The 12353-nt window shown below is 41.1% G+C and overlaps 1 protein-coding gene across 4 annotated transcripts in view; it reads right to left on the bottom strand.

The window, feature by feature from the left end:
- LOC131242804 (shaggy-related protein kinase kappa) overlaps nt 1-7671 on the bottom strand; it is a 34820-nt gene extending 27149 nt beyond the window's left edge. The window contains exons 1-2 of one of the 4 annotated variants that reach the window (XM_058241692.1): nt 7461-7671; nt 3482-3589 (exon numbers count right to left, since the gene is read on the bottom strand). The gene's annotated coding sequence lies outside the window, so the exon portion shown is untranslated. Of the gene's footprint in view, nt 1-3452; nt 3590-7460 lie in introns of all 4 variants that reach the window. The other 3 variants (XM_058241690.1, XM_058241688.1, XM_058241689.1) reach the window with 3 other exon arrangements.
- Between the last annotated feature and the right edge of the window lie 4682 nt (nt 7672-12353).

Genomic DNA, 12353 nt, shown 5'->3' with positions numbered 1-12353 from the left:
AAAAAATACGAATCACTTTTTTTAACTTTTCTTCTTCCTACAAATCCATATTACATTAACTCAAAACCTAAAATCAACTTAAGATGTGGTCACAGACGACGTTAGCTTGTAAGATGATCATGACTTGGTTGTACCACAAATAAGTCGACTCAGATAATCAAGAATTTAAAAGAAAATAATGTCGAACACGAAAATATGCTTTTTCTATTTTTTTTCTTTTCTTCTTAATTTTTCTTTTTTTCTTTCTTTTTTTTTTTTCTTTTTTTTTCTTTTTTGGAGAAGTAATGAAGTTTATTAAAGAAAAGCTCAAAGGCTGAAACAATATGAGTGGCAAGCCACAACAATCAAAAGAAAACACCCAAAAATCAAGGAGCCTACTCCCTAATGTACATTACAGCCCTATAAAGAAAAGGCGAAATGGACCTGCAGAGATTCCTAAAGCATCAATTGTTCCTCTCACCTAAAGGTCCAAAGGTCAGCAAGCAACGTCAGCCGCCATCTCGATTTTCCTTTCCTCCTAAGGCCGCCTGCATGCCAAGGAAGAGACTCTCGACAGATCCCAGCATCACCCAAGGAATTTTAAAGACTTCCAATATGCTCTCCCACACTCCCCTAGCAAAGGGGCACTAGATGAAAAGGTGATCTACCGATTTTGAATCTTTCATGCACACGAGATAGACATTAGGGAGCACCATAGCCCTCTCATGCAGATTATCAATAGTGAGCACCATATTCCTTCCTATGAGGCACACAAAAGCCGCTACCTTAGGTGGAGCTACATAGGACCAGATTTGGCCTGTGTGATAGCACCTCACACCAGAGGTCACTCAAGACATTACACCGTAGAAAGATTTCATGGAAAACCTTCAGGATCTATCCGTTTTCTTAGAATTAAAACCTTCCCGATCTATCTTTTTTCTTAGAATTAAAACCTTCCTGATCTATCTTTCAACCAAACCAGCAATCCTTCATACCCAATGAAGGTCGGATCCCTGGGAGACAAGCTACGAGATTCAGCAACTCGTCCATCTCAGCATCAGTAAGGTTACGCCTAGATGGAGGGGACCAAACACCACGACGGTGTACCATAACAGCCATTACAAGGCCATTAAGTAAAGGTAATGGTGGCAACTATTACAAGTTATGGGGTTGTAACAGCCATTACTGGGCAGATATAGGTTTTTCGGGGTTTTAAAAAAAAAAAAAAAAAAGAGTTCATAACGGCCGTTACGGTGGTTATAATACCCATTATGGCTCGTATCAACCTTGAACACCAATCACACCTAGGCCAGAGAAGCATTGGGCTGTCGATATATCCACAAAAGGAAAGAGCCTAGCGAGGCTAGGAAACTCTGATCCAAGCGAATCTCCTCGATCTAGATATCATCCCAAAACCAAATCCACTCTCCATCCCAACAAAGAAACCAATCCCCTTGAAGACTTACCAACTAAGCAACCAGCTTCCAAAGATAAGATGCTCAATAGAGGGAGGAGGCCCTGGTCCACAATCCCATGCTAATAATACAATACTTGGCTATTATAATGATCCTCCAAAGACTATCCTCTTCTATCCCAATCTCCAAACCCACTTGCCCAACAAGGCAAAATTGACATCCTCCAGCCATCTAATATTCACACGTCCTTCCCTGTAAAGTCTACACAATTCCCCCCACTCCAGCAAGTGGAATGTAACTTAACCGTAGCACCTTGCTAAAGGAAATCCCTTTTTAACCTTCCTATCCTTGCTAAAAGTTAAAACCGACTTTGGGAACTTGAACAAGGACATGAAATACAGGGGAAAGTTCGAGAGAGCAACTTCGATGAGCATGATTCTACCACCCAAGGACAGACGTCTGCTCCTCCAAGACAAGAGCTTCCTCTTCATCCTTTCAACAACCTTGTCCCACAAGTATTGAGGTGGTTTGCTCACACAGAGAGGGAGGCCAAGATATGTAGAAGGGAAAGACCCGGCTCAACAGCTGAATATATCAGCCATCCTGGATACTTTCACCTCAGACAAGTGAATCCCAAGAATCTCACTTTTGAAGATTTTGACTTTCAAACCCGACATTACCTCGAAGCACCTCACAATTTTACGCAAGTTGTCCACCATTAACTCGACAACCTCGCAAAAAATGGTATCGTTAGCAAATTGGAGATGAGATATAATGAAATCAACACTTTGAACCATTCACAAAAACCCACGGACTGCCCTTAGTCAACATTCTGCTAAGCACCTCCAAGATAACCACAAACAAGAAGGGAGAGAAGGGATCTCCCTGCCAGAGACACTAGACTAAAGGCTTTGAAAAAGCCGAAAGGGGAACCATTAATCAAGATAAAAAAATTGCGTTGATCAAATGCACACCGAAATCCATTTCCTCCAATATTAAGCATATTAAGCATACTAATCAATAAATTACATGCATTTGGTGTCTAATGAGTAATGAAATTTAGACAATATGGCATCAATATGTTGGTTTTCATTAGCACTTAGTTGATCTTAGCATACACTAGGTAACTTTTTTTTTTCATTTGAATTACATAATATATTTAGGCAAGACGGAACAAGTAGTAGTATATAAACGGGGCTCAAGTAGGGTTGTACACTAGCCAGCTCACCTAGGGAGATGGATGCTGGCTGGATCTCTTTGTTGTTATTGGCCTATATAGTTATATACTCACATTATATGTATGATATTTTTATGAACTTAAGAATTAATTGTAGTCTTGTATTATATAAATTAGATCAAGTCAAGCAAAGTGAGACATTGACACATGAATTTGATAAGGATCAGGATCTTAAGTAGAAAATCAGTTTCTTGGGAATGATGATTTTTCCTTTAGCCTGATAATGCCTACTCTTTGAGATTCCAGCAGAAGAAAACACCCATGAAACCATAGAGGTGACCAACTGGTACTAAAGGAACCTACAAGAGTACATTAATAGCAGAGTAACTTTACCAACAGGAGTTGAGTAAATCAGTATCATTTTATTGAAGTTCCATATGGCACGCCCGGTGATTATTGATGTGTGAAAAATAAAATCCTGAAATAAGAAGATACTAGGAAAGAACCAAGTACAAGCAACTTGATATGTGAACAAGTTGCATACTGCCACAGTAAGTTTTTAAAGAAACCTTTTTTTTTTTCCTTCTTTTTTTTTTTTTTTGAGAGGAGAGGGTGAGCAGGATGTTTAGCGTCGAGGCAAGGAACCGATTTTCCTTTAACAATAATAATAATAATAATAATAATAATAATAAGCTTCCACAACTATGTATGCTTATTGATTGCCCACTTAATGACACGAAGAGTCCTTCCACAATGACCAGGCTATAGTTACACAAAGCATGAACCTAAGCAGCAGCTGATTCAGTAGCAGAAGCAGGGAAGCATCTATTCAAATGCTGGCAGGCATATGAAAACTACGTAATGGGAGAAAGAGCACAAACCTAGACAGCAATTCGAAGAGGAGCAGTACCTGGCAGAAGGATCGTACAACTAAAGACTGAGCCCTCTAGCTCCTTAGTATGGAGCCTCAACCCTTTCAAAAAGGGCACAACGCTCACCTTAGATGCATTCCCCTTCCCTGCCAAACCAGAAAACAAAAAGGATGTTGTTTCCTTTGTCATCATGAAAGACACCGCCCACACTGCAAAGTGAAAGATTGCCATGAAAAGACCCATTTGGTTGTTTTGTCTTTCTTTCTTCTTTTTTTTTTTTTGTTTGCGTGTGTGCATATGGGTCGGTGGGTGCTTAAGATGAGAGGCGTCAGTGCTTATTACTACCTATTTGCTTAAAAAAACTCTAACAAGAATGCTTTGGGCCTGTTTGGTCCATAGGATTAAATGGTATGGAACTGCATTAGATGGGATTAACACCATTATTGTACAATGATTGCAAGTCTAGAAATGCCATGGCATTTGGGTCATCCAATCCCCATGTTTGGGATAAAATTCTTGTTATGGGAAAAACAATAGATTAAGTAAAATCCAGTTTGGTGGATCATAGAATTGTAATCAATGAACCAAATTCACAATGGATGGCGGTCACTTGTACACATATATAACTATAATGTCATGTGTAAAGGGCGTATATTGATGGACGGCATGGATAAAACACATGCATCAATGTGGGGCCCACATGTGTAGTGGATTTCAAAATCCACCAGAAATCCCGCATAGACCAAATGCAACTTCATCCCACCTAATCCCAACCCTTCCCATCCTCCCCAAACACCGCATGTAATATGCATGAGACCAAATGCAATTCCATCCGGCCTAATCACATCTAAGCCCATGTACCAAAAAGGCCCTTTAGGTTTAAGTGAACTCGGAACCAAATAGATGAGAGGGCGCTTGGTATGAATCCCAATTGCTTAAAAAACTCTAACAAGAATGCTTTAGGTAGAAGCAAACTCAAAACAAAATAGATGTAAAAATGTTGAGGCACACTTATGAATCAAAAACCATACTAAAAGGACATATAGAATGTCTCATGCATATTGCCATCATCATCCCAGCCTTTCTACCAGTAATTTGAGGTCAGCTTTTAAATGGTAGATTGGAAAAAACTTAGGGGGCGTTTGGTGCATGGTATTAGATGGGATTAGGTGAGATAGAATTGCATTTGGTCCCGTGCAAATTCCATCCAGAATTTGGGGAGGATAGGAAAGGTTGGGATTAGGTGGGATAGAATTGCATTTGGTCCCATGGAATTGCATTTGATCTGATGTGGGGTTTTCGTGGATTTTGAAATCCACTACACATGTGAGTGGGCCCCACATTGATGCATGCATTTATCCATGTCATCCATCCATATACACCCTTTACACCTGACATTCTGGATATATGTGTGTACAAGTGAATAACATCCGTTGTGAATTTGGTTCGTTGATTACAATTCCATGGTCCACCAAACAGGATTTTGCTTAATCCAGTGTTTTCCCATAGCAAGAATTTTACCCCAAACATGGGATTGGATGGCTAGAATACTATGGTATTTCCAAACATGCAATCATTGTGCAATAACGATGTTAATCCCATCTAATACAATTCAATACCATTTTAGTCCACAGACCAAACACGCCCTTAAGATCAGCTGCCCACCAAACACTAACCTTCCTCTTTTTACCGAGGCTTAATTGCTACCAAATCCAATGTATTCATACACAACTCTCGCTCATGGTTTTTTGAATTGATGACTCAAACGGACTTGTTCGGTCCTGAGTCAAGTCACAAATAGCCTGACTCAAGGGTTGACTCATATGAGCCAGACATATTTTGGTGTGGCTCCCTATACCAAACCAGATCAGATTAGAGCAAGTCCAAGTCAACTCGGATGATTCACATCTGATTCAAATGAATCAGCAATCTATGCTCTCACTGGGAACTCAACACAATTTTCAGAGGATTGTTCCATTGGTTACCATCTTGGATGACAAACTCAACTTTTACAACATGCTATCCAGAAGGTAAAAGACCCAAAACAATCATCGTATCAAAGAGCAAATGCACACCGCCATCATCTGTTAGTAAGGTCTGGGGTTTTGATTGCAACAATAAGTAAAATTCCTGTTAACTTCCCCAAAATCATCTAGTAATGAAAACCTTGGTTCCTAAGGCACTAAATCTGTAGGGGGAAAAAAACCAAAATTATCCGACACTTTCTCGTGCTAAACAATCTGAAAATGAAACCTAACCTCAACCACCACTGCACGTTACTTGAAAGGTATAAATTCCATAGACTTGTATAGAGAGGTCAAAGAATCAAACAGGGCACTCAATACAAGCAGAAATAGATCAACAATTATAAATTGCTATTCATTTGTCTTTCGATCCAAGGATGTTCTTTCATATCTTTTTTATGATCTAGTAGGGGTCCTGTCAAAACCCCAGCATGTAAGTGTAACCAAAAACAAAAGCAAAAAAAAAAAAAAAAAGCAGGCACTAGATGCATCTTATTTGAAAAAAGACAACAATTTTGCACCAAAGACTAACACAATGAACTGAGAGTTTCAAAATGTGACTCTTATGGTCCTTTCTAATACAAAACTTTTGAAAATTCTGTCTAAAACATCAAATTTGGTGGACCTTGCATCAACACATTTCGTGGGAGAAGCAAAACAACAAGGTATTGCTTATGTGTCATTGCAGGGCCCACTGAATTTAGGATTTTTTTAGATGAAGAACCATCCCTTTCTAAAAATTTTCGAGTCCAGACACCCCCATAAGAATTCAAGGTGTTTAAATGTCTGTCAAATCAAAGCTGGGGCAATTAAGCCGAAACAGATAAAAAGCATCGATTCAGTTTGTGCTTGGAGCAGCTGACACTCGCCCCCAAGTGGACCATGTGTTAAATTTAGGCCCAATTCCTGACTGCGTGAACAAGAAAATTAAGATCTAGAAAGACATTTAGAACTTCTACAGTTTTGTGAACATCCAAACAAAGCCTAAATGGAGATTTTGGCTGTTGAGCTATCAGTTGATCAGGGAAAGATTCCTTATTTCTTGCACTCCAAACATTTTCACATGTAGTTTTCAAAAAAAAAAAAAAAAAAAAAACGTCATCGCAGACAAATCCAAAATCCTGTACATAATCAACTGAAGTAGATTTCGATTTGAATGCATATAATACAATTTATCCATCCAAAAACTAGAATCGAAAATGAAGAATTCCCTTGGGGGTCGTTTGGATGGTGGTAAATGGTTTACGTTGTAAATGATTTACTAGTAAATCACTTAAAAGCTGTAAATGATGTACAGCCTGTCTGTTTGGCTTTAAGTTGTAAATGATTTGATTTACTAGTAAATCATTCACAGAGTTTGGATAGCCTGTAAATGGTAAATGAAATCTGCTTTATAGGCTTTCATTCAAAAAAAAAAAAAAATAGAGCCGTTGCCATCTCCTCATTTACTATTAAATGAAAACTCACCTTTTTGCTGGTAAATAAGAAGGGGGCTTTGCTAGTAAATTATTTACAAGCAAATTGGAGCATCCAAACACAAGTACCCCATTACCACAATCCAAACGACCCCTTGAATTTATCGCCCAAACGACGCTTTCAAGTCACAAAAAGAACTACGAATCAGTCAGTACTCAACTGATTCATTTTTCCACTCCAGAATCTTCGAACTGCTTCATTTTTCAAGCACAGTCAACGCCATCCTACCAAAATCGCATGGGAAAAAAAAAAAAAAAGCAACAGAAAATATCTACTCCCTAAATTATCAAGCCCGATCGGATCTAGGGTTTAAAAATTCGCATTCCGCGCTCAAAATCCAACAAATCCAGCTGGAAACCTTAACATCTTTGTCGGATCGTTGCAGAAACCAGCTCTCTAGTGTTCCACGATCTTTATCGTTTTAGAAGCGGAAAAGCTCGCGAGTTTCTGGATCAAAGCCAAAACCACGGAAATTAAGAGGAATTCTGCAGATCTTTGACGTGTTGTTGTTACTAACCTGCTGAGATTTCGAGTAGAAAAAGGAGTGGAATTCTTGCATCGCAGCAGCTCTCCCCGAGAGGTAGATGGAAGAAACCCTAAGAGAGATGGGGGGGAAGGAGAGACGCAGGAGAGCGTGACATGGGGCTTTGATGGCTATTTATCGCCTCTCTCTCTCTTTCTCACTCTCTCTCTCTCTCTCGCTTTCACTGCGACTTTCGATTTCACTGACAAGAGTACCAGATGCAGCTTTGACGCCCGACGACGCCGGGGAATAGTTGCAGTTTGACGCCCCCGTCAATTTGACTGGATTTGCTGAGCCAATTTCCAATCATACCCCTCCCACGGTTATAGGGACATTCATGTTAGCGTACTGGGCATATTGTGTCAGCTCCACCGTGATTCATGTATTTATTCTTCTCCGTCCCTCCATTTTACCGGATAATTTTAGGGCTTTAGCTCAAAAATAGGCATATCTAATGTTTAAATGAATCGCACCACATGAAACAAATTGAATTGAACATCTACGGTTGAGAAATTCTTAAAGCTTAAAATAAGTTTTGGATCAAGCTTTTATTTGTGTTTTCCCTTCGTCCATTTCTGTATGGTCTGATGAACAGGTTAGAAGACAAATAAACATCACTATGGGGCTTGAAAAGTTTCATTGTAGAAATCATTATCCCCACTGTTTTCAATTATATGATCCACTTGATTCTTCAATCTGCTTAGATGTAAAATCAAATGAAGATGTGGATAGACTACTTACATTCAAGGTGGGCCCAATTGTGTTTACTAAGTATGATAAAAGTGTAACTCAGTATGCAAATCCAATTTCCACTCCACCATCTCCACTGTACATATGATGACGTATGTTTGAACCATTGATTTGGTGGACCACATTGTGATGACACTTCTAACCTGATGAGGATTTTATGCCGAAGTTTATGCAATGGGATGCTAGGTGGGAGCCATGATAATGTTTGTGAGAAATCCACCCATCCATTTCTTTTGCACCCTCATTTTCAAAAATTAAAGTAGGTCATGTGAAAGAAAATAGTTGGGATTCAGCGGCCATTGAAACATTTATAAAGCTGCAAAATTTTTATGCCAAGGTTAGTGTTTTTAGTGCTTTCACTTCGTGCCAATACCTTTATAAATTATTCAAAGGGCACAAAAACATTAAAGTGGAGCCTAGGAAGGCTTCAATGATAGGCATTTACTGCTTTCCCAAGAAATCCAAGTCCCTTCTAGCCCTCATGGCTTCCATGCATCCCTAACAGTGGGGCCCACCGTGATGTATGTGCCTAACATCTAACTCACCCATCTATCTTGAAAGCTCATTTTAAGGCATGATGCATAAAATGAAACAAATGATATTAAGTGAACCCCATCACAAGAAACAATAGTGATTGAATACCCACTATTAATGTCATGCCCCGAACTCGAAAACCAGGCTCACAAAATTCTCGATTGCCGAATCCGGCATCGACAGCCTCCGTAGAACCTCATTCTTGGTTCCCAGCACCCATTTACCAGGTTCCGATCCTAGGATACTATAAGGAGAATTTATAATCATCAGTCTGATTCATAATGAGCATAACCAAAAGCATAACCCACGAACAATAACCACAAGAACACCATCACGAAATCTACTATGATAAAAAACTTTTGGATACAGTGCGTATGAAAGGGAAATATAATATGACGAAAGCAACAAAACTCTAGAAGCTTATCTGCACACTCCTGTTGCTACTATGCTACGGCTGCGTCCTGACGTCACCTGCACGCATCAATCGTGCATAAGCTTATAGAAAGCTCAGAGGGTGGTATAAGTGTGTGCGCAATATAAGCGTGCTCAGAATGGAAGGTTAGAGTAATGCGGAATCATAGTGATGAGTACATAAATGCAATCAGCCATACCAAGGCTATGCGGTGCAAGATATGAATGCTATCGGCCGTAATACGGCCATGCGATGCGAGATGCAACTCAAGCATGTCAATCCTCATCATGTATCAGTACAGTTCTCATTCTAGATAATCACCGGGGTTCAGTACACTCCAAATGGCATTGTCGCTCTCCTAGTCGCACAGTCCAAGTGAGCGTAAGAAACCTCGCTATCCGCTGGCCAATAGTCTGCCAATACCTATCCGGCATGTCGATAGCGGACTCATTCGCGAGCTGGTCAAACTCAGCCTAGTAATACCCCCTACCCTTGGGCGAGTAAGGCCACACCCCTTTCCAACCGACCACAACACAGTGGGAGACATGGCCTCCTGGTATTCGGCCCTCGTGCGCTCATATATCCACTTGGTCTCGACATTGGAGTCATCCTCTGGTACCATCGGGTTTAGAAATTTTCACTCAGGGATATCTATGGCGCCCCGATGCTTAGTAATAATATTTTCGGTATCCAATCCAGTCACTCACGATGTGTCTGTGGAGGCTTTGGCCCTGATGTCACTAGGACGTACAATGATCATAATCACAAATGCAAGTGCATGAATCATACCATCAGACATGCAACAACCTTGCGCGTGCCGCGTGCTCATATAGGGTAACTCCGCTATCAAGGAATCCATAAACCATCTACCCGAAGGCATGTGCAATGATCAGTCAATCCTCACATCAGGCATACATATGATGCGTATGACATAGATCATGAATCTATACTAAACATGTTATGTGGTGATGGGCTCTGATCAAAATGAAGATGGGCCTAGACGGCCTGCACATTACAGGTATGGGCCTATTAATGGGCCCTAGGGAGAGAGTGACAATGTGGACATTTAACCAACATCATCCTTACAATGTGGACATCAAACCATCATTGCTCCCAAGGCATAGCCCGCTATAAGGGCCGACACATATACCATGGTGGAATCACACCACAATGGGCCTTATGTACGTCCTATTGGGCCTTGACCCATGGGCCTCCAGTACATCAAATGGGCCTCATACATGGATCTCGTATATATACATCAAGGTGGGCCTCAATGACGGGCCACAAATGCATCAACATGGGCCTAGTCACATGGGCCTTGCATACATCACAATGGGCCTCATAATATGGGCCTTATACAAATCAAGGTGGGCTTCAACAAGGACCACCAATACATCAAGATGGGCCTCAACAATGGGCCTTAAATTATCTCCAAAATGGTTGAACGGTTTGGATAAAACACATGCATCATGATGGAGCCCACACTAATGGAGGGTGTGGATTACAATACATACACAAGTGGGTCCCATGTGGGGCCTACCATAATGTTTATTTCCCATCCAACCCATTGATAAGGTCACTCAGACCTGGGGCTCACAGTAATGTTTATTTTCCACCCAACCTGGGCCCACTATAATGTTTATTTACATCCAATCTGTGCATAAGGTCACATAGACTAGGGCCCACCATAACGTTTATTTACATCCAATCTGTGCATAAGGTCACGTAGATGAGGGCCCACCATAATGTTTATTTACATCTAACCTGTACATAAGGTCACGTGGACCAGGGCCCACCATAACGTTTATTTACATCCAATCTATTCACAAGGCCACGTGGACCTGGGTAGGACTGGGGCCCACCGTAACGTTTATTTGCCATGCAACCTGTGGACAGGGTCACACGGTCAGGGAGCCCACCGTGATTTTTATTATTATTATATTTTTTTATCACGTGGACAGGGAGCCCATCATGATGTGGTTCACAAATCCAGCCCACTCATTAGGTGCGTCCCACTTGGCTGAGGGTTCAGAGCAAGTTTCAGCCGCATACAAATTTCAGGTAGGCCCTACCAAGTGATTTTATATGTTTTAGGCATGTCTTCACATGATTTTAGATGGCGTGGCCCACCTGAGTTCCGTATACGGCTGATTTTTGGGGTGGCCTCCTGGTCCGAAGGAACCCATCAAATGCATGGTGTTGATGTTTGAAACGCATCACGGTGGGGCCCACAACTGGGGCAGTGAGGACCCTGCCAGGCTGTCCGCCCGCCCACTGACAGCGGCTGCCCCTTTTCTTTTGTTTTTTTTTTAAATCATAAATTTGATGGTTTTTGATAGGTGGGGCCCACCTCAGACAAATCCATCCCAGCCATTGGTCCCTGTAGCTCGATACAATCCCATAGAGTACAATATTAGGTTGATTTTGATATACAGGAGCATCAGAGAGTATATCAATGGTAGGAACACTGTTTCCTATACCATGGCCCGCCAGGAAGCCAGATCAACCTCATTTTTTTGCTCAACGCCTAAAACGATCCGAGGAAGAGGATGGATGGCCTGGATTAAGTACATGAATCAAGGTGGGGCCTACCTAAGTGGTTCACCCAAAAAGTAACTTTTCTTTCTTTCTTTTTTGTTAGTACACACCCACATCAGTATACACACTCCATGTTAGCCTCGCCCATCCAGCTTCCAGGGACGCTGGACGGCATGGATAAACACATGCATTGTGGTGGGTCCCACATGGACGTGGCCCACCAATTATATATATATATATATATATATATATATACACACACACACACACACACACACACACAATATATTATATTTATATAATAGCATTATATAAATATAATATATATTGTGTGTGTGTGTGTGTATATATTGCAGGTGGGACTTCCCACCGGACGGTGGATTTTGCCTAAAATGTGGTGGGCCTCACCATTGATGAATGGAGTGGATTTAACATAATTTGGTGGGGCCCACTTCATTCTAGGGAGAGGAAAGAGAGAGAGAGAGAGAGACCCCGCCACTATGGGCCCTCCATTGATATAACACATACATCAAGTGGGTCCCACCTAAATCATGAAATCAACGGTAGAAACTCAAGGATCACCCACCTCTAGGCCTCCTTCTTGCTCCCTTAGCCTCCTTAGCTCCTTGACTTCTCTTTTGATGGTGGTAGAT

This window comes from Magnolia sinica, chromosome 4, assembly GCF_029962835.1.
Source record: "Magnolia sinica isolate HGM2019 chromosome 4, MsV1, whole genome shotgun sequence".
In the NCBI taxonomy this organism is placed as follows: Eukaryota; Viridiplantae; Streptophyta; class Magnoliopsida; order Magnoliales; family Magnoliaceae; genus Magnolia; species Magnolia sinica.
This window is presented reverse-complemented; position numbering and strand designations above follow the sequence as displayed.